Genomic DNA, 21,914 nt, shown 5'->3' with positions numbered 1-21,914 from the left:
AAGACAGGGGGAGTTGGGCCGGCCCATATAGCCATCGGCCCTTCTGGCATTTGCCAGAAGTGCCAGATGGCCAGTCCGGCCCTGGTTCCAGGTATTCACCAGGAACCCCCGCAAGGGAATATGGTCTTAGCTGCGGGAGACATGCAGGTCGCGGTCCTCAGTGGGAGCAACCAGTGAAGCAGTGAGATGAAAACGGTGTCAGGCAGGCCGGGTCAGAACGAGGGAATCAGGATATGCACAAAAGGAAGATCCAAGCCAAAGTCAGAAGTAGCCGGGTCCGGTACACAGGAATATCAGCAGTAGAATGGTCAGCAAGCCAGGTTCGGTACACAGGAATATCAGCAGTAGAATGGCCAGCAAGCCGGGTTCGGTACACAGGAATATCAGCAGTAGAATGGTCAGCAAGCCGGGTTCAGTACACAGGAATATCAGCAGTAGAATGGTCAGCAAGCCGGGTAATGCACAGAGAGCAAGGAGGACACAGGAACGCTGGAGCTAGGTGGGACCTATTACTCTGCCACTCTCCTAGTGCCAGAGTGATCCTTAAATAGCGCCTCAATTAGCGGCGGTGGTGACGCTGAACACCACCGCCGGATTACTAGAGAGCGTTCCGTTGCCTAGCAATGGAACTTGGCCGCCGACCCGGAAGTATACTCGGTTGCCTAGCAACCGAGCGCTCAGAGGTAGTAGCAGGCGTCCGTCCCTGTGCGACGGACACAGCACAGGGACGGCGCCTGACACCAGTCTTCCCAAAGCACTAGCAGCCATGGGTGTCCTGGTGAGTGTAAATGTAAGAGAAAATTATTTTTATTGTGTTTATTTATAACAATATAACTTTAGATAGTAATAAAACATTCAAGAAATGTACAAATATGATGTGCTTTGAAAAAATATTTACATTTAATATGTATATAAATATACACATGTGTTCACAGGAAATAGGTATATTATAATCTTGCAAAATGTCTGGGCCATCTAAGTGAGATTCACAAATTCACCATCCTCCTGGAATGGAAACTCCCAGTGGTATATACCCATAGCAATTTAATACATGGGAGAGAAAATAATTTTCAGAAGATTATCGTTTACAGTACCGCATCAATAACATCACAGTTAGAAAACACCTTTCTGAATTTCCTACAATCCAGGAAAGCTTTTTTCACAATTTCCTAGAATTCAGACTCCAGTGCAACAGGTTGCTTTTGGGGTCACTAATTTTATTGTCTCACCTTTGTATTTCAGTAATGTAAAAAGGGCTGGTTGGCAACTTACAATTTGGGGCAAACACAAGCAAGTAGCCCAGGCTTTTGAAATGGAAAATGGGCGTGGTACAAAATCTGAAGACTTGTTTTGTCTAATGTGGGTATAGTTTATTTAGCCAATGAAATATATGAGACCTTGTTATGTCAATAATTTTTAGATCAAATAATGTACAATGCCTACCTGCTCCATCTGATCTGATTTCTATTTAATGAAAAGACTATTCTATTGACCTCTTTATAATACAAAAAGCATTCTAGTGACCTGTACAGACAGCATTCTAGTGACCTCTATACTATACACAGTACAGTGACCTCTGTGCAATGCAGAAAGCATTCCAGGGACCAATATACAATATAGACAGAAATCTAAGGACCAATATACACAATACACAGAATATTCTAACAATATATACAGCATTGCAGTCACTGATTTACAATACACAGAGCATTCTAGATATCTCTATACAATACAGACAGCATTCTAGTGACTTCTATTTGATACAAAAAACTTTCAAGTGACCACTACACAAAATGCAGTGCATACTGGTAAACACTATTCAATGCCAACCCTGTTCTGGAGGTCACTACTAATTTCAGAACCCCAAATTTAATCCCTCCTGCCTAGAAACAGTTTACTTTTGAATGGATATTGGAATACTGGACAAATGGGATAAGCCAAGTGTTTTTAAACGTTTACATCCCAAATGCATTGATCCTAGCTAAGAATGGTTAGGTGTCCTCTATGACTGTTATTTGTTTGTTTTAGTCCCAGATTCAGAGCTTGCGAGCTGTAGGCCCTGTTGCAGAGATGTGGGGAGGAGGGAACCGGGGCTCCATTAACTCCATTGGTCCCGGTGCACAGCACCTGCCGCACCAATGGCAGTTCCACCACTGCCCGGATTCATTCTTACAGCCCATAGCAACAATCTAACATCCCAATGTTGAGTTAGTAATTTATTTTCTTCAGATGAACAAACTAATCTACCTATAGTGCAATCCTAATATATACCAATCAAGGAGACATTTCTATTCAAAACATCAATGATGTGAGCATACGCTACACAGAAACAAATAATGGTGAACCACTGACACAGCTAAAAGTGCGATGAGAATAGTATGTAGACTTGGCTGATCCAAACGTATAATATGATTCACTTTAGCAGGTGGTTATAGGTATCACAATAGTTCATAGCGGAACAAAGAACGTTATATGCTATCCAGGAACTTGGGTAAGCAGGAAGGTGTTGCCTAGAAGTACAGCATGGTAACGAAATCCAAACTGAGCGTAGAACTACAGGTCACAGGAGATCCGGTTAACAGGTAAGCAAGAGTTCATCACAATTAGACGACAGCTGGTAATGCACACAACTTGTATTGAAGTAGAGGCTCCCGGCTTAGCAGTATATTCATATTAACAGTCCAGCAATAATAATCAGCAGAATAATAATAGCCGTGCCAGACATAGAACCACAGATGACAAGAGAACTTGATTGTAGTTCAACATAGCCTACTGCAACATAGACAGCCGAGTAGAATAGTACTGGAGCCAATCAACATGAGCACAGGTATAGCAGACAACTCACGAATAGTTCTGTGTGCAGATGAATAATCACCACGTAACTTCAGCTTGTAGATGAACCATGAACTGGCATACAGCGGAGCCGATGGAAAGCAATGATGACAGGTAACTTCGGCCACCGATAGTATCCAGCAGATAGGCAAAAGGTCCGATATGCAGCCAGAACCCACGGCAGTGTGAGTAACACGAAGATCAGACAATGAGTCCATGATTACGGGAACTTGAAATAGTCCTCTAGGACCAATAGGCTTCAGAAGGAGGTCCCAATCAATATAACGAGAAACACCTATGGACAGGTAGAGACTCTGAAGTGAAAGCAAGCACCAACATAGGTCTTAAAGGGCAAGTCACAACGCCAGTACCTAGCTATGGGACCGGCGTGTGACAGTACCCCCCCCTTTTTAGAAGTGGCCACTAGACACTTAAAGATAACTTTCTGTGGAAACTTAATGTGGAACTTGCGTAATAATGCAGGAGCATCAATATCAGAGGCATTTACCCAGGAACGCTCCTCAGGACCGAAACCTTTCCAATCTACTAAATATTTAATCACTCCACGAACAATTTTGAAATCCAAAATTTGAGTAATCTGAAAATCTTCCTGTTGAGAAAGTTCTGGTACTGTTGAAGAAGATGTAGATGAAAAACGATTGATAACTAATGGCTTCAACAGAGAAACATGGAAGGAATTCGAAATATGAAGTGAAGCTGGCAGTTTTAATTTAAAGGACACTGGGTTGATGACTTTCAAAATTTTATACGGACCGAAAAATCGAGGACCGAACTTCATTGAAGGGACTTTAAGACAAATGTTCCGAGTGGACAACCAAACCTTGTCACCCACTTTTAGAACAGATACAGCTCTACGTTTCTTGTCAGCTGCTGATTTATATTGAATAGAAGTCCTCTTAAGCTGAGATATAACTTTGTTCAAAGTAGCCTAAAAATTTTGAATGAGTTCTGTAGCTGCAGGAACATGGGTGGGAGGGAGGGCTGAAAACTTTGGCAAACCAGGATGTAAGCCATATACAATACAGAATGGAGTAGAGGAAGTAGACTCATGAAACAAATTATTATGCGCAAACTCTGCCCATGGCAGAAGATCCATCCAGTTATCCTGGGAAGCAGAAGAGAACATACGAATAAAAGTCTCAAGATCTTGATTCACTCTCTCTGTCTGCCCATTAGATTGTGGGTGGTATCCGGATGAGAAATTAAGCTGAACTCCCAAGGCTTTACATAATGCTCCCCAGAATTTAGAAGTAAATTGCACTCCTCTATCAGAAACAATCTCCTGAGAACATCCATGTAATCGGAAAATCTCTTGCATAAAATGTTGTGCCAAAACTGAAGAAGAGGGCAATCCTTTCAACGGTACAAAATGAGCCATCTTTGAAAAGCAATCCACCATGACCCACACTGTGTTGTAACCTCTGCTAAGAGGAAGATCAGTTATAAAATCCATACTGATGTGGGTCCATGGTCTAGAGGGTATGGAAAGAGGCAACAAGGGTCCCATAGGAGCCAAACGAGTAGATTTATGCTGAGCACAAACATCACAGGAAGCCACAAAATCCTTAACATCAATACGAATAGATGGCCACCAATATGAGCAAGATATTAGCTCATATGTCTTCAGAAATCCTGCATGACCAGAAATTTTAGAGGCATGATACCAGCGTAATAATTTTTTCCGAAGAGACTTGGGAACAAAAGATTTGCCAGGAGGAGGAGTTTGAGACACAGTAGAGGCCATCAGGCACTTAGGATCCAAGATAAGACGATTATTAGGAGGATCAGAATCTGTAGAAATGTCAAAAGCCCGAGACAGGGCATCTGCTCTTTTATTCAAATGTCCAGGTTTAAAGGTGACATGAAGATTAAAACGAGAGAAAAAGAGGGACCATCGAGCCTGCCGAGGATTGAGACACTGTGCCGTTTGTAAATATAACAGATTTTTATGATCAGTAAATATTGTTACTACATGTTGTGCTCCTTCCAATAAATATCTCCATTCAGATAAAGCCAATTTCATCGTCAACAATTCTTTATCACCAATAGTGTAATTTTGTTCTGCTGGCAAAAACTTCCTAGAGAAAAAAACACATTGTAGCAGACGATTAACAGATGAACGTTGGGAGAGGACTGCTCCAACTCCAACTGCAGATGCATCTACTTCCAGAAATAATGGCTGCGAGAGGATTGGCTGTTGAAGGATGGGTGCTGAAGAAAAGGCTTTTTTTGAGATGGGAAAAGGCCTCTAAAGCCTCCACTGGCCATTTCTTAGGATAAGCCCCTTTCTTGGTAAGGGCTGTAATAGGAGCCATAACACTAGAATAGTTTAAGATAAACTGTCTGTAGTAATTTGCAAAACCTACAAAACGTTGAATGACTTTAAGAGTCACTGGAAGTGGCCAATCCAGAATGGCTTGAACTTTTTCTGGGTCCATCTGCAGACCCCATCCAGAAACAATGAAGCCTAAGAAAGGCATAGAAGTAGCTTCAAATGAACATTTCTCTAATTTACAATAAAGATGGTTCTTGCGGAGCCTACTTAGTACCTCAATAACATGCTTCTGATGAATATCCAAATCTTTAGAAAAAATGAGAATATCATCTAGATATACAACAACGTAGGAGTAAAGAAGATCCCGGAATACTTCATTAATGAAACTTTGAAAAACGGGTGGAGCATTACAAAGTCCAAATGGCATTACCAAATATTCGAAATGGCCATCACGGGTATTGAAAGCGGTTTTCCACTCATCTCCAGACAGAATACGAATTAAATTATAGGCACCTCTCAAGTCTAGCTTCGTAAAGATGTTAGCTCCTTTAATACGGTTAAATAATTCCGTAATTAGAGGAATACCGATTTTTGATGGTCACCAAATTAAGGCCACGATAGTCAATACAAGGATGAAGAGAACCGTCCTTTTTCTTTACAAAAAAGAAGCCGGCCCCAGCCGGAGAGACAGAAGGTCTAATGAATCCTCTTTGAAGATTTTCCTTTACGTAAATAGACATAGCTTCAGTCTCTGGTTGAGAGAGAGGATACACCCGACCTCTAGGTGGACTTTTGTCAGGTAGTAATTCTATAGGACAATCCCAAGAACGAAGAGGAGGAAGAATCTCTGCACGAAATTTATCGAAGACATCAGCAAATGATTGATATTGAGGAGGTAATGTAGAAGATTCTGATGGTACAACAATCTTAAAAGAACGAAGAGGTCTCACCTTACGTAAACATTCTGAATGACACTGCGGACCCCACGATAGAATCTCAGACATTTTCCAGTCTAGTTGTGGAGAGTGGGATTGAAGCCATGGGAGGCCCAAGATGACTGGTGACGTAGTACATGGCATTATGAAGAAGGAAATACTTTCAAAATGTAGCGCTCCTATATTAAGACAAATCAACTTGGTCCGGGCATGAATTACACCTTTGGGAAGGCGAGAACCATCAATGGCTGTGATGACAACAGGATCCTCCAAAGAAACAAATGGAATGGACCATTGGGTAACTAAAACTTGTGAAATAGAATTTCCAGCAGCACCAGAGTCAATTAAGGCTTGGGTAGAATATGTCTTAGAATCACATAATAATAAAACTGGAATAGTACAGGCAGCAGAAGAGGAGGTTTCCTCAAGCCCTAATCTGACCTCCCCAGAACAGATCAGGGTCTGGCGTTTCCCAGCCTCTTACAACAGGTATTCAGGAAGCGGCTAGGGTCACCACAATAGATACATAACTTTACTCGTCGTCTACGGTCACGTTCCTCTAGGGTCAACCGAGATCTCCCAACTTGCATAGGCTCATCAACTACTGAAGTTTGTGAAACCGGATGAGACACAAGTCCATGAGTTAAACGATGTCCTACTCCCTTCTCCACTGTTCTTTCTCTAAAGCGTAAGTCCACTTTATTACACAATGAAATAATAGCATCCAAAGTAGTAGGCAGTTCATGAGGTGCTAATGCATCTTTTATGCGGTCAGATAACCCCTGCCAAAAAGCGGCCACTAAGGCCTCATCATTCCAGGAAAGTTCAGAGGATAATATACGAAATTCAATTACATATTGTGCCATCGTATGATTCCCTTGGCGTAGTCGAAGTATGGCCATAGAAGCAGAAGTAAGACAACCAGGTTCGTCAAAAATCCGACGTAACATCAAAAGAAAGGCTGCGTAGTCAGAGAGAAGTGGATCATTCCTCTTCCAGAGTGGAGATACCCAGGCTAAGGCTTGGCCATTCAGCAAAGAAACCACATATGTCACTTTGGACCTATCAGTGGGAAAATTCTGTGATTGAAGCTCAAACTGAATCGAACACTGATTGAGGAGTCCACGGCACATTTTAGGGTCCCCATCAAATTTGGTCGGAGCAGGCAACCTGAGCCTAGATGAAGTCACAAGGGAGGCCTGGTGTCCCGAAACTTGATCCGGAGAGGAAACTGGCACCACTGGTTGATTTGTTTGCAACATATCTAGATGACCAGCAAGTGCTTGAAGACATTGTAATAACTGATGCTGTGTATTATCTTGTTGTTCCTCTCAAGCAATTAGATGCTGTAGCATATCCTTTGCGAAAGGCTCCACCGGGGGATCAGACATTTGGCCTGATCTTACTGTCACGGCTATGAATAATTATGGATCCCCAGCCTCTACTTAGATGGTGATAGTAGAGGGTGGTGGAGACAGGACACAGTGGAATTGAAGTTCTTAACTTGAGAGCATCACAGGGAACAATAACACAAATGATGGTAGTAGTGTTGCAACTTGATATATTGATAGAAGATACAACAGCAGTTATAATAAAATACAATCGTAATCACAGATGCACTTCAGTTGGTACAGTTCAACGCTAGATGGTAATAGAACACTTAGATCCCACACGAAACACACAGCAGATGAAGGTGAACCACTGACACAGCTAAAAGTCCGATGAGAATAGTATGTAGACTTGGCTGATCCAAACGTATAATATGATTCACTTTAGCAGGTGGTTATAGGTATCACAATAGTTCATAGCGGAAAACAAAGAACGTTATATGCTATCCAGGAACTTGGGTATAACTGGTAACATGCAGGAAGGTGTTGCCTAGAAGTACAGCATGGTAACGAAATCCAAACTGAGCGTAGAACTACAGGTCACAGGAGATCCGGTTAACAGGTAAGCAAGAGTTCATCACAATTAGACAACAGCTGGTAATGCACACAACTTGTATTGAAGTAGAGGCTCCCGGCTTAGCAGTATATTCATATTACCGGTCCAGCAATAATAATCAGCAGAATAATAATAGCCGTGCCAGACATAGAACCACAGATGACAAGAGAACTTGATTGTAGTTCAACATAGCATACCGCAACAAAGACAGCCGAGTAGAATAGTACTGGAGCCAATCAACATGAGCGCAGGTGTAGCAGACAACTCACGAATAGTTCTGTGTGCAGATGAATGACACCACGTAACTTCAGCTTGTAGATGAACCACGAACTGGCATACAGCGGAGCCGATGGAGAGCAATGATGACAGGTAACTTTGGCCACCGATAGTATCCAGCAGATAGGCAAAAGGTCCGATATGCAGCCAGAACCCACGGCAGTGTGAGTAACACGAAGATCAGACAATGAGTCCATGATTACGGGAACTTGAAATAGTCCTCTAGGACCAATAGGCTTCAGAAGGAGGTCCCAATCAATATAACGAGAAACACCTATGGACAGGTAGAGACTCTGAAGCGAAAGCAAGCACCAACATAGGTCTTAAAGGGCAAGTCACAATGCCAGTACCTAGCTATGGGACCGGCGTGTGACAACTGGGCACCCTGGAGACTCATACCAAAAAGGCAGCATCTTTAAACCTGCAAGAAGAGGACCTCAGTAGGGGCTACTAACTCAGACAAAACATAAGGCCAGACCTCCATGCTCCAGGACTCCACTATTGAGTTTTATCCCTTCCTACCTTCTCTCTGACTGACTCTCCAGAACCACCTGCCACCACACCATCATGGACCTTACATATTTTACTTTAAGAAACTGCTTCACTACTATGTAGCTATACTCTGCTCACCACTATCCATGTCTATTTATCCTGCCCCATCCCACTTGCTCCTTTGTCTCTCTTCACCTTTCCTTGCCAGAATGTAAACTCTCACAGCAGGGTCCTCACTTCCTTCTGTCTTTTGTCTGTCCATTGTCTGTCCTCTCATATGTTCTTTGTCATGTCTGATGCTGATTAATTTTTCTGTATGCCTTAAGATTTTATTCAATTGTGTCCATGCATTTATTATTCTGCTCAATTTTATTCATGACTTATGCTGAATTTTTCTGTATGCGTGAGATCTCTTAAGTATATCTATGCATTTTTATTATGCTAATTTGTAATCATGTACCGGTTATTATGCTTACTGTTTTCATGTCAATTATATCAAGCACTATGGTATCTGTGGCTTCATATAACGAAACAATGATGATTATATTTATTATGGGGTTGATGATCAGTTTGGCCCTGGTTCAGCATGATCATTAGATGCATAATACTTTTTCAATGCAAACAACATACATGGAATTATAGTTCATATACAAGTAAATGTCTTTAACAGCACTTAATGCAAAAACAGGAAACAAACCAATATTACTACAACTATTTCAAATACACTCCCATACATGTAATTACTGTTCACATTTTGCTCATAAATAGATCAATATATGCGACATTTTCCAGCATCACCATATTGAGCCAAAAAATTAAACATTTTTGTGCTCTTTGCATACATTGTTCGTCTTTTTAGCTAATTTAAGCTTTGCGGTAAATTAAAATGAAAAGATGCAATATTGTACTTGTTACTAGGTGTCCTGTGGACTAATGTCTGTGGTGGAGTCACACCAGCGTCTGGAGTCCATATGGTTGACATGGAATGAAATGAGAGAAAATGATGAAATTAAAATATATAAAAAATTAAAATATAGGAGGAAAATGGTAAAAAAAATTAAAAAAAAATATATAAGTAAAAGAACAAGAAGTGGGGGTAATAAACAGAAATGAATATAATAATTATATAATGATTATAGGATTAGGAGGGTAGGATTAAGTGGCGTAGATAGGGTATGGGGAGACTGGGGAAAGAAATGGGAGCAGAGATGAATAGGCTGGGGGTCATATGGAATGTGGATAATTTGTATGAACAAGTGTGTATCTAAATGATAGGCTATGAAAATGAGTGTGGGGTACATGGGAAATATGAAATTGAGAGAATAAACAATGAAGATAGGGTCAGGATGAAGAAATCTATGGAATAGAGAAATACACAATTGAATAAGAGAATGTGATAATTGTATAGGAAAATGTATAGATATGTAGTAGTGAAAGAAAAAATGAAAAAAAGGAATTGTCCGAAAAATAAATGTCATGAAAATAATGAATAATAGTAAAAATAGTAGTAGTAGTAGTAGTAGTATTAGCAGTTATAATAATAATAATAATAATAATAATAATAATAATAATAATAATATTATTAAGTGGTAAAATGGTGATAGTGGGTGGTGAATAGTCAAATATCCTATGCCAGGAGATATATACAGAAAAATCCCTTTTATCTGGCAAAATGGGTGTATTCACAGGAAAATGGTACGTTAGGTGTATAGATGTATAGTCAAATGCCTTTCGCCACTGGTTAGTGGTTTCCTCAACTGGTGACTTTCTTAGCGCTCCATGAAACCAAACAGTTAAATAAAATTGATGTTACTTAAATGGACACTTGGCACATGGGACACTTATAGGGAACAAATGGGTGTTTATTTCTCCGGTGTTCCTATTCTGGATAAATTATGGAATTATATCATCATGTTAAAGACAATGGGCCTGATTCACTAAGTGATGTAAACAGTGATTTTGTGCATGCCCAGAACCAAACCATATGCCACTGAACGCAGCAATGTTCAATTCATCTTCGAGCGCAAAGGACACTTACTACAACCTACAATTGCAGGGAGGGAATGGGATGGGGGAGGGGAGTATGCACATAGTCAATGTATAGGAAGGGCATGCCAAGCTGGAGCCAACACAGGAGATCTGGGCATCTCTCAGGTTTTTTCAGCCATTTCTCTTTTTCCAGCTACAGGTCTAGTCTAAGTACTGATTACTAGTGATGATGCCTGTGTATGCATGCTAGAACATGTGTTTGCAATCAGGAGTAACTGAAAAAAATGTACTTTACATACAGTAGACATTAATAACATCCTAATAAATGTATTTCACGGATATTTTTTTTAAAAACTTTTTTCTTTTTTAATGTTTTATCATTAATGTCTATATTATTAACAGGTGACATTAATTGAATAGGTTTTTTATTTTTGTGCGTTGTTTTGTGAGTTTAGGTATTGGACGTATCCTGCAGTGTCTTGTCTAGAGCAGACCTACACTTGTATTCATAACTGCACGTATCTTCACAAACGCTCCTTGTTGAGTTCGTACTTGCGCATATCCGGTTTGCATGCATTTTTTAAATAAACGCACATTACGTTCAGTATGCATCCCTTAATAAATCACCTCCAATGTGCTTATATGGGATGAAAAAATGTTGTGATCTTTCATGTTCTCTACACGCAATAGTAAATTTTGCTGATCCTTTAAACATTGAAAGTTAGAAGAAAACATGGTTGAATGATTTTGAATCTCTCGCTAGATCAATAAGTAAAAGCACTGATGAATTTTTCTGATTGCATTACCATTTTACGCTTTAAAAAAATAGAACATTTACAATCTTGACAAGAAAAAGCTTTAGTTTACTAGCCCTTTACCCACTTTACAAAATCAATCATTTAATTTGTACTGAGATTCTTACTCCCTTATATGTAATTATTTTAGCCCCTTATGACATGTTTTTTAATATATATTAAAAAAATATATTGAACTGGGATTTGGCAAACATGACTAAAGTGTTGTCCGACACATCTCTGTTTTGTAGATAATAAAAGATATTACATGTTTTATTTCAGTCTATAGCAAATATAATTGTCAGTGTACACCACTGGGACAACCTGTGGATGTTTGTTTTTTAGTGACAGTAAATGGTGTAGCATAGAAAGATAATTACATATATAACTCTCTTGTGTACAATGGTGTATTTCTATTTTTCAAATAACAGTACATCCTTGTCCACTGTGTACAATATGTGTTTTCATCAATTAAAATATCAATAACATTGTTTTTTCACATTGCAATCTCACATAGGTTTTACTTTTCATTGTGTTTTCTTGGAAAATATAACTATAATTTGTATTTCAAGCTTTCTCAAAAATAACTACTTATTGTACAAGGTAAAAAGAAAAAAGACCTTTGAGATACGGCACTGTAATAATCTGAATAGATAGATACTCAATTTGAAACATTTTATAATTTTTTTTTTAGTTTTGGTCAGCAGTATTACTTTAATAAACCAAAATAAAAATGCTCTCACCGATGAAGTTTGTAGCAGAATAATTAAATAACCAGCGTTAAACAATTAGTATTGTCATTTAAAACTCACTTTGCATGTCTAACATACAAAAATTTTCAAACTTCATCTGACATATAAATATCATATAGGTTAGCAGTGTAAAGTGGTTTGGCGTTTAATCATGCCTTTTTGCTTCCTGTAGGCAAGCCAGTCATGTTAGTAGATGGAGTTGTACATATTGCTCAAAATTAGGGGATAGTCTGTGTTCATTTTTTTTATTTAAAAAAAAGGACAATATATATTTATATAAAATAAAAGCATAGTGTTAACGCATTTTAAAAATAAGTACAAATAATGAAAAATTTAATTTTTTTTTTTAACCAAATCTAAAATCGGCTTGCTAAATAATCACAGTTTAATTAATATAAATAATATAAATCTCAGCAAATCCAATCAAAACAAATCACAAAAAAATACAAAATTAACAAGTAAACTGCAATTCAATTCGTAACTCAATGCCTTTGATAATGCACTTAAGGGGTAACGTTAACACCATCCTTTAGTTGTACCCACTTGATTTTAGAGAAGTTTAGTCTTCTTTTCTATGGCTGCTGCTGTTATTATTCTTAAAGCTACAGTACCAAAACATTGTTTTCTTTGTTAATACATTTAGTTTTGGTAAAGTGACTATGGGCAGCACGGTGGCTTAGTGGTTAGCACTCTTGCCTCACAGCACTGGGGTCATGAGTTAAATTCCTTACCATGGCCTTATCTGTGTGGAGTTTGTATGTTCTCCCCGTGTTTGCATGGGTTTCCTCCGGGTGCTCCGGTTTCCTCCCACACTCCAAAAACATACTAGGTTAAATGACTGCTATCAAATTGACCTTAGTCTCTCTGTGTGTGTGTGTGTGTGTGTGTGTGTTAGGGAATTTAGACTGTAAGCTCCATTGGGGCAGGGACTGATGTGAGTGAGTTCTCTGTACAGCACTGCGGAATTAGTGGCGCTATATAAATAAATGGTGATGATGATGATTTTGCACCAGCGGGTTCCTCATTTCTATGTACTGGTAGGAATACATATTTGTCAGCACATCCATTTTTATTAATGAAGTTTTACTATATTCAAATTTTGACCTATTTTATTTATATTGCAGACAGCATTGTTATTTTTTTTTAGGAATGAGCCTATAATACTGTAATCAAGTATAAACTGGTCTATGGTGAAAATATCCAGTCATATGCTTCCCCTCAAGTTTGCCTATCATCAGTATATGTGTAACACTCCTATATCTAGCATGTGTGTCAGAAACAGGGTGTTTACTTTGCCAAATATCAAGCTTAACCTTTCTATCTTCTGCTCAGTGCCTCCACCTTAAGCTGGGTACACACTACATGAAATGCTAATGATTAGCGATTTATTAACGACAGACAAAAAAAAGTCACGATTAGCATGCCGATTCATGTGTACACACCACACACGATTTACCTTCAGATTTACAGCCTGTCACCATCAGCATGGAAGATGTTATGGCGAGGAACTGAAGCATGCAATTGGCCTGCAGTGTCAGCTCTGCCCTTAAAGACCACTCTTCCTTTATTTAGCTAACCTAGTGAAGCGTACATCAATGATGTATGCTACAGAAGAATGAATGAATGAAACGGCTGGCATTTCTCATTATCTGTAACGCTGACCGTGTGCTTGCTTGCTGTCTCAGTTCTCCTTCACTCAGGATGCAGATAGTGCAGATTTACACTGAACGGTCAGCAGTTCACTAGCTGCTAAGCGACAAAAATCAAAACAGTACGACCAAGCAGATGAAGCGATAATCGGCAGTTTGGGACGACTTTGGACCATCGGGTAAGTATACACACTCACTGATATCTGGCCAATCAGACGTATATCGTCTGATTGGCCCGATAATCAGTGTAGTGTGTACCCAGCTTTAGTCCGGTTTCAGTCGTTTCTTCATTGGGTAATATGCGATATCTGTAATATGTGAATTTGCAACACCAGAGGAAAACTAATGAAACCTCTGCCCACCTACTTACAATCTCAGACACACAAATTAAATCTCAAGGTTTAAACACAGTTTAAACATTGGATAATAATTATCAGAGCAATATTCTAAGATAGCAGTAAAATCTATATGAATACTTAAACATAATTTGTAGGTTTCACACTTTCTATCCTCTTTCACAGTAAGAGTTACCTCTGGCCCCCTTATTTACATGTTAGCTGAGACCATACACAAAACTCTAAAACTTCCTATGATAATGCACTATATTTACACTCAACCTTGCTTTAAATAGAATTTGTAATTTAAACATATAAAATGCAATATCATTTGAATAAGCAAATATAGTCGTTTAAGTCTTTGATGTCAAAGAGTAGCAAAGATGTGGATCCCCTCTACTTCTTCCTAGTTCTGACATGCAAAATACAACAGGTTTAAACAAAACAAAAACTCAGTCACTTAACAAAGCACATAGGATTTCTGGAAACAGCACTTTTGGTTATCTTTTCGTGATAGAACAATATATCTCTTCTGAAGATTCTATGAACAACACTTCTTCTCTGTCACTAAGAACAATCCAAAATAGATGCAGAAACACATGCAGTAGAATGGGTGATTCCCTTTTTTTTTTACTCTGATGCTGTAGCTCTCTGTCTTATCTACTTTAACCTGTGTCACAAGGTTTTGTTAGGGATGTTATCACTCTCTCTCTATAGTGTCTCAGTCCTAAAGGTCCTATTTATCTCTTCCTGCACTACACCCTTGATACTAAAGCCCAGTCCTGCAAATGGGTTTTTACACATAAATCTTGTCTAACAAACAACAAAAGACTCAGTCCTTTCAAGTAAATAACACAGAAATTTTCTGTTACTTATCTAACTGGTCTCCAGTTTCCACTAGCAGCATGGCCTCTCTGAGGTATAGAATCTGGCAGTTACATCCACTCCTCTCTCTGTCCGGCTAACACTTGATCCTCTCTCTGGTTGCAAGTTCCACCTTTCTTCTTCTTAGCATCCCTTGCTCACTTTCCCACTCTGTACCACCTCTGAGTGACTCTAAATATCAGATCTTATCCCTAGGCATGCTAGGAGTTGTAGTTCTGTGACATCGGCTACCTGGTCAGTTGCGCATGTGACGCTCATTTCAGATGTCAGCACTACACATGTACTGACATTCATTAAAATAGAAACAACATTTTCACCTGTCAGACAGAATAATACACACAGAATTAGAACAATGTTTTGATTTGATTCTGAAAATGTGTTGGCTTGAGCATATGACTTATTCCCTGTTTAGATATTAGTACAGCTTTTACTTTAAGTTACAGACATGTTTTGATATAGCATCATATTTTGCCAGTGCTTGCTTGGCACATTTTGAAATCAGACCCTTAGCTTGAATCTGTGTTAATGGAGAGCCCCAACTTTATATGCACCAGAGCTAATAGTCTTAAATCTAAAATAACCCCTTCCTTCCCAAGAAGGGCAAACTATCTATAATGCTAATGGGTGGATGAATTGTGAAAGGTGCAAAATTTGTATCTTTGGATGTAGCAAATGCGATAGCTTCACACCTCACAAGATGTTCCTTACTTATAAGAGGGAAAATAGATTGCCAATCATATTTTGTTATTTATATACTACAGTGTACTTGTGGAATACAGTACATAGGCCGAACTATTAGAAAACTTTGTGAACGTATCTATAATCAGCAGAGGCACATTAAAATAAAAAGTGTGACTCATGTGGTATTGTCATTTTAGTGAATCGCATAATGCTGATCCCTCTCATTTAGTGTTTTTTGGGATTCAGCATGGGCAGTTAAATAGTCAAGGAGGAGCCTGTCTTGCCACTTTAAGAAAATATAAGACCTATTGAAAATAGCAGTTAATACTTTGATACCCAAGGTATTCAATGATAATTTTAATGTTTTCCTGGAGGATTGACCAATGTGTTGTTGTTTTGTATTTATACGGCTTTACTGTTGCTAGAATAGCAGTAATCCTTATTTAATAACAGTTGTTTCCTTTGATTACCTGCAGATGTGGTTTGGCACTAATTTAATTACAACACCTGTGTATTCTCTATATAAACTGTTTCCGTAACACTGGGCCAATATGAAGTGTTCTTGCATTGCCTGTTCAAGGATCATCTATCTGAAATGTGTAGGGGGGTGACACAGAAATGGATAAACCAAGATGCTCATATTGCTTATGGCTCTGTAAATGCAATCTTTATATTTTTAAAATAAATTTTACACACTTGATCTATTGGAGTTTTTACTTTTTTCAGTGCTCTGCCTTCTCCATATTATTATAATACATATAATCTATATACATATTGGCACGTGGGCTTAACCTTTATTTTGACTCCACACATGCATAATGTGCCTAATTGTAGAATGGCCACAAACATTTCTTTATGTACTGATTGCAGTAGTTGCTATTACGATTTAAATGCCTTAGTCAGTATTTGCACAGGCTTACCTAGATCGCGGAGTCTGACGGCCTTCTGGTTTTCACCAAGAACCACCGCAAGGTAGTGTGGGCTTTGCTGCCGAAGAACCGCAGGTCGCGGCCCCCAGGTTAGCCTACTGACATAAGGGAAAAGGTTCTAAGTGATGGATTGTCAGACAGGCAATATGATAAAGCGATGCAAGTATAGGCACTAACCGTGAATTCCAGGGTTTGTAGGTCTGGAGCAGTAACCGGTAGATGCACGGAGTCAAATGAGTGTGTAGCAGGAGATGGGTCCAGGAACACAGCCGGGTCGGTACACAGGAGATATCAGGTATACGGTGCCAGAGGGAAATCCAGAGAGTAGTTGATAACACAGGCCGGGTCGGTACACAGGAGGTATCAGGTATACGGTGCCAGAGGGAAATCCAGAGAGTAGTTGATAACACAGGCCGGGTCGGTACACAGGAGGTATCCAGTACGTGGTGCCAGGGATAAGCCAAAGAATAGTCAGGTCACAGCCAGGTTGGTACACAGGAGTAGGAGGAATAGAGGGATATACAGGGAGCAGGTTCACAGGAGTCAGGAACACAGGAACTGTTAGCCAGGAACAGGAAACACATTGCTCTGACACAGGCAGCGTGTCAGAGCAGAGAAGATATAGCTGTTTGAATTCCCCACCCAGGAGTCACATGATCAGCTGCAGGAAGAACCCGGAAGTGTGGGGGCACCATCAGGAGAAGCGCTGCACGGATCAGATACCGCTGCAAGACCACGCTGACAGCGCAGCAGAACGGGGATCATGTAAGCTCATAACAGTACCCCCCCCCCCTTCAGGGGTGGCCTCCGGACAACCTATAAGGCTTTTGAGGGAACTTGGTATGGAATTTCTTCAACAAACTCGGAGCATGAAGGTCTCGTGCAGGAATCCAAGAACGCTCTTTAGGACCGTAACCTTTCCGGTCAACCAGGAACTGCAAGGAACCTCTGGAAATCCGAGAATCTAAAATCTCCTTCACCTCAAAATCCTGATCTAGTGCAGAAATAGCAGCAGGAGGTTTTCTTGAAGAGAAGAATTTGTTAATAACAAGTGGTTTGAGAAGGGAAATGTGGAAAACATTGGGAATCCTTAAGGTAGGAGGTAACTTTAATCTAAAGGCCACCGGATTAATGACCTCTATGATCTTGAAGGGACCAATAAATCGGGGAGCGAATTTCCTAGAGGGGACCAACAAGCGAAGATTCTTCGTAGACAACCATACTTTGTCACCAGGAGTAAGTAGTGGAGATGGTCTTCTTCTTTTGTCAAATGCTCTTTTACTGATGGCAGAGGTGTGAAGTAATTTGCGTTTAATAAGATCCCACCTAGCCGAGAAGTCCGATAGAAGGGAATCAACTGCAGGAACTCCAGAAGAGGTTAAATCTTTGAAGGGTGGAACTTTAGGATGAAATCCCTGAAGAGCAAAAAAGAGAGAAGTGGAGGTAGAATCGTGTGAATTATTATTGTGAGCGAATTCTGCCCAAGGTAATAAATCGACCCAATCATCATGTTTAGCTGAAATGAAACATCTGAGGAATTTCTCCAATTCTTGATTCGTCCTTTCAGTGAGACCATTACTTTGAGGATGATATGCAGAAGAGAAATTTAACTTAATTCCACAAAGACGAGAAAAGGCCCTCCAAAATCTTGCCACGAACTGAGTTCCTCGATCAGAAACGATAATATCTGGACAGCCATGTAGGCGGAAAATCTCTTTAATTAAGAGTTGGGCCAGAACAGGAGCAAAAGGGAGACCTTTTAATGCCACAAAATGAGCGGCCCGGGAAAGGCGATCAGTGACCACCCACACTACTGAGAACCCTCTGGAGGAGGGTAAATCTGTAATAAAATCCATGGAAAGATGACTCCAAGGTCGATCCGGAATTGGCAGGGGTTGCAGCAGACCGTATGGAGCTTGACGAGAGACTTTATTCTGAGCACAAGTGGAACACGCCGTCACAAACTGTCGAACGTCCGAGTGGATAGATGGCCACCAATAACCAACGGGAGATAAATTCCAAGGTTTTTTTTATACCGGCATGACCAGAAAAACGGGAGGCATGAGCCCATTTAAGGAGTTTTGACTGGAGATGTGGAGGAACCAAAGTTTTCCCGTGAGGAACAATAAAGTGAGTGGGAGTAGTAGCCACAATACATTCTGGATCTAGGATGGGTCTAGAACCCTCTTCTTCTGTATCCATAGAGTCAAAGGAACGAGAGAGAGCGTCAGTCTTCTTGTTCTTGGACCCTGGTCTGAAGGTAATTATCATATCGAAGCGGGAGAAAAACAGGGACCATCTGGCCTGACGAGGATTAAGACAAGATGCAGTTTGTAAATACAGTAAGTTCTTGTGATCTGTAAAAATGGTAACAGGAAACCTGGCTCCTTCCAAATGGTGTCTCCAAGCTTCCAGGGCTAGTTTGATAGCGAGAAGCTGTCTATCTCCAATGCCATAGTTTTTTTCGGTAGGCGAAAATTTGCGAGAAAAGAAACCACAGGGGGAAAATTTTCCAGTAGAATTTTTCTGAGACAAGATAGCTCCCACTCCAGTAGAGGATGCGTCCACCTCAAGGAAAAAAGGGAAGGAAGGATTGGTTGCTGAAGAATGGGAGCTGAGATGAAAGCTTCTTTAAGGTGCTTGAAGGCTTCCACGGCCTCCTGTGGCCAAGTTTTAGCGTTAGCGGACTTCTTGGTCAAGGAGGTGATAGGTGCAATCACGGAAGAAAACCCCTTGATAAAGTGGCGGTAGTAGTTAGAGAACCCCACAAAACGCTGGATGGCTTTGAGACCTACTGGTTGGGGCCAATCAGAAATTGCCTTTAACTTCTCGGGATGCATCCGTAATCCGGAGCCAGAAACCACATGACCAAGAAAAGGAAGACACGTTTTTTCAAAGACACACTTGTCCAATTTACAATATAGATGATGTGAGTGAAGGCGTTGAAGAACTAAGGAGACATGGTGGCGATGAGTAACCATATCATGAGAGAAAATCAGGATATCATCCAGATAAATCACCACAAATCGATACAGGAAATCTTGAAAAATCTCATTGATGAAGTTTTGAAAAACGGCAGGGGCGTTGCAAAGTCCAAATGGCATAACTAAGTATTCGAAATGCCCATCATGCGTATTAAACGCTGTTTTCCATTCATCACCTTGTTTGATACGGATTATTTTGTAAGCCCCTTTCAAGTCAAGTTTAGAAAATATGGAAGCTCCCTTGACCCTATCAAATAGTTCAGAGATCAATGGCAAGGGATACCTGTTCTTCTTAGTCATGGCGTTGAGACCACGATAGTCTATACAAGGACGCAGTCCACCGTCTTTTTTTTTTACAAAAAAGAAATCAGCTCCTGCTGGTGACGAGGAATTCCGGATAAAACCCTTGTTCAGATTCTCCTTGATATATATGGACATAGCATCGGATTCGGGTAAAGATAAAGGAAATACCCGTCCTTTGGGTGGTATCTTGTATTAATTCAATGGCGCAATCCCAAGGTCTGTGTGGGGGTAACTTGGAAGCCTCCTTCTCACAAAAGACGTCAGAAAATGAACAATATTGAGGAGGTATACCGGAGGATGTGGGAGAACTGTCCATAGTGGGTTTATGAATCCTGGGAAGACATCTGGAATGACATCTTGGACCCCATGCAAGAATCTCAGGCTTCTGCCAATCCAGAGTGGGAGAGTGAAGTCCGAGCCAAGGTAGGCCTAGAATCACAGGGTTGATGGCCTTCGGGATAACTAGAAAGGAGATTTCTTCAGTGTGTAAGGCTCCGATGCGTAGAGAAAGGTTGACAGTTCTGTTCTTAATGGATCCTCCAATAATACGGCTGCCGTCTATAGCTGTAATTGCAACAGGTGGATCCAATGGTTGCGTGGGTAACGACAACCTCTCTATGATTTCAGCTCGTAGAAAATTCCCCGCTGCTCCGGAGTCAATGAGAGGTGGAAAAGACAGTTGTTTATCAATATATCGCAGAAGGACTTGGATAGAAAAACTAGAATCCACAGGAGAGGGAATAGACCTACCTAACTTAGCCTCTCCAACGTCAGTTAGGTTCGGTCGTTTCCTGGATGCCTCCCACACTGGCTTAAAACATGACCAGGTTCTCCGCAATAGAGGCACAAACGGTTCCTGAATCGCCTCTCTCTTTCCTCCTGGGATAAACGTGCCCTTCCCAACTGCATAGGCTCTTCCTCAGGAGTAATTGGATTTTGAAATCGGGGTGCCAAGCGGAATGTAGATCGCCGGGAACTTTCTCTCTCTTGAGTGCGTTCTCGGAACCGGATATCAATCTGGTTACAGAGGGAAATCAATTCGTCCAGAGTAGTGGGTAATTCCCGGGCTGCTAACTCGTCCTTAATACGATCTGACAAGCCTTGCCAAAATGTGGCCACCAAAGCTTCGTTGTTCCATCGTAGCTCAGCCGCCATAGTGTGAAACTGGAGTGCGTACTGGCCCAGAGTAAGAGTACCTTGACGTAGACGGAGAAGTCCAGAAGCAGCACTGGAGACTCGTCCCGGTTCATCAAAGATGCGTCTAAAGGTTTCCAGAAAGATGGCACAATTATGAAGACTAGGGTCATCATGTTCCCAGAGGGGAGAAGCCCAGGCAAGCGCTTGACCAGACAATAAGGAGATAATATAAGCAACTTTAGTTTTCTCTGTAGGAAAGTTTCCGGGCTGCAGTTCAAATTGAATAGCACACTGGTTCAAAAACCCTCGGCATTCCTTGGGATCCCCATTGAACTTAGGTGGGTTAGGTATGCGGAGTTGAGAGGGTGCTGGAGCAGATACAGCAGGGCTGCTCTGGACGGGGGCAGGTTGTGGAGCCGGAACAGGCGGAGGAGTAGGAGCTGCCACCTGAGCTGCTTGAAGCGTATCCAACCTGTTAGACAGAGTCTGTAAAATCTGTAATAACTGTTCTTGATTCTTCCCCTGGTCTTCAACCTGGGCTGCTAGGTGATCCAGTAATACCCTAGCGGTGGGATTCCCTGACATATCCATCAGTTAGATAGGCTGGGTCAGAGCAAACTGTTACGATTTAAATGCCTTAGTCAGTATTTGCACAGGCTTACCTAGGGCGCGGAGTCTAACGGCCTTCTGGTTTTCACCAA

The sequence above is a fragment of the Mixophyes fleayi genome, chromosome 4 (assembly GCF_038048845.1).
Source record: "Mixophyes fleayi isolate aMixFle1 chromosome 4, aMixFle1.hap1, whole genome shotgun sequence".
Lineage (NCBI taxonomy): Eukaryota > Metazoa > Chordata > Amphibia > Anura > Limnodynastidae > Mixophyes > Mixophyes fleayi.
Note: the sequence above shows the minus strand (reverse complement) of the source record.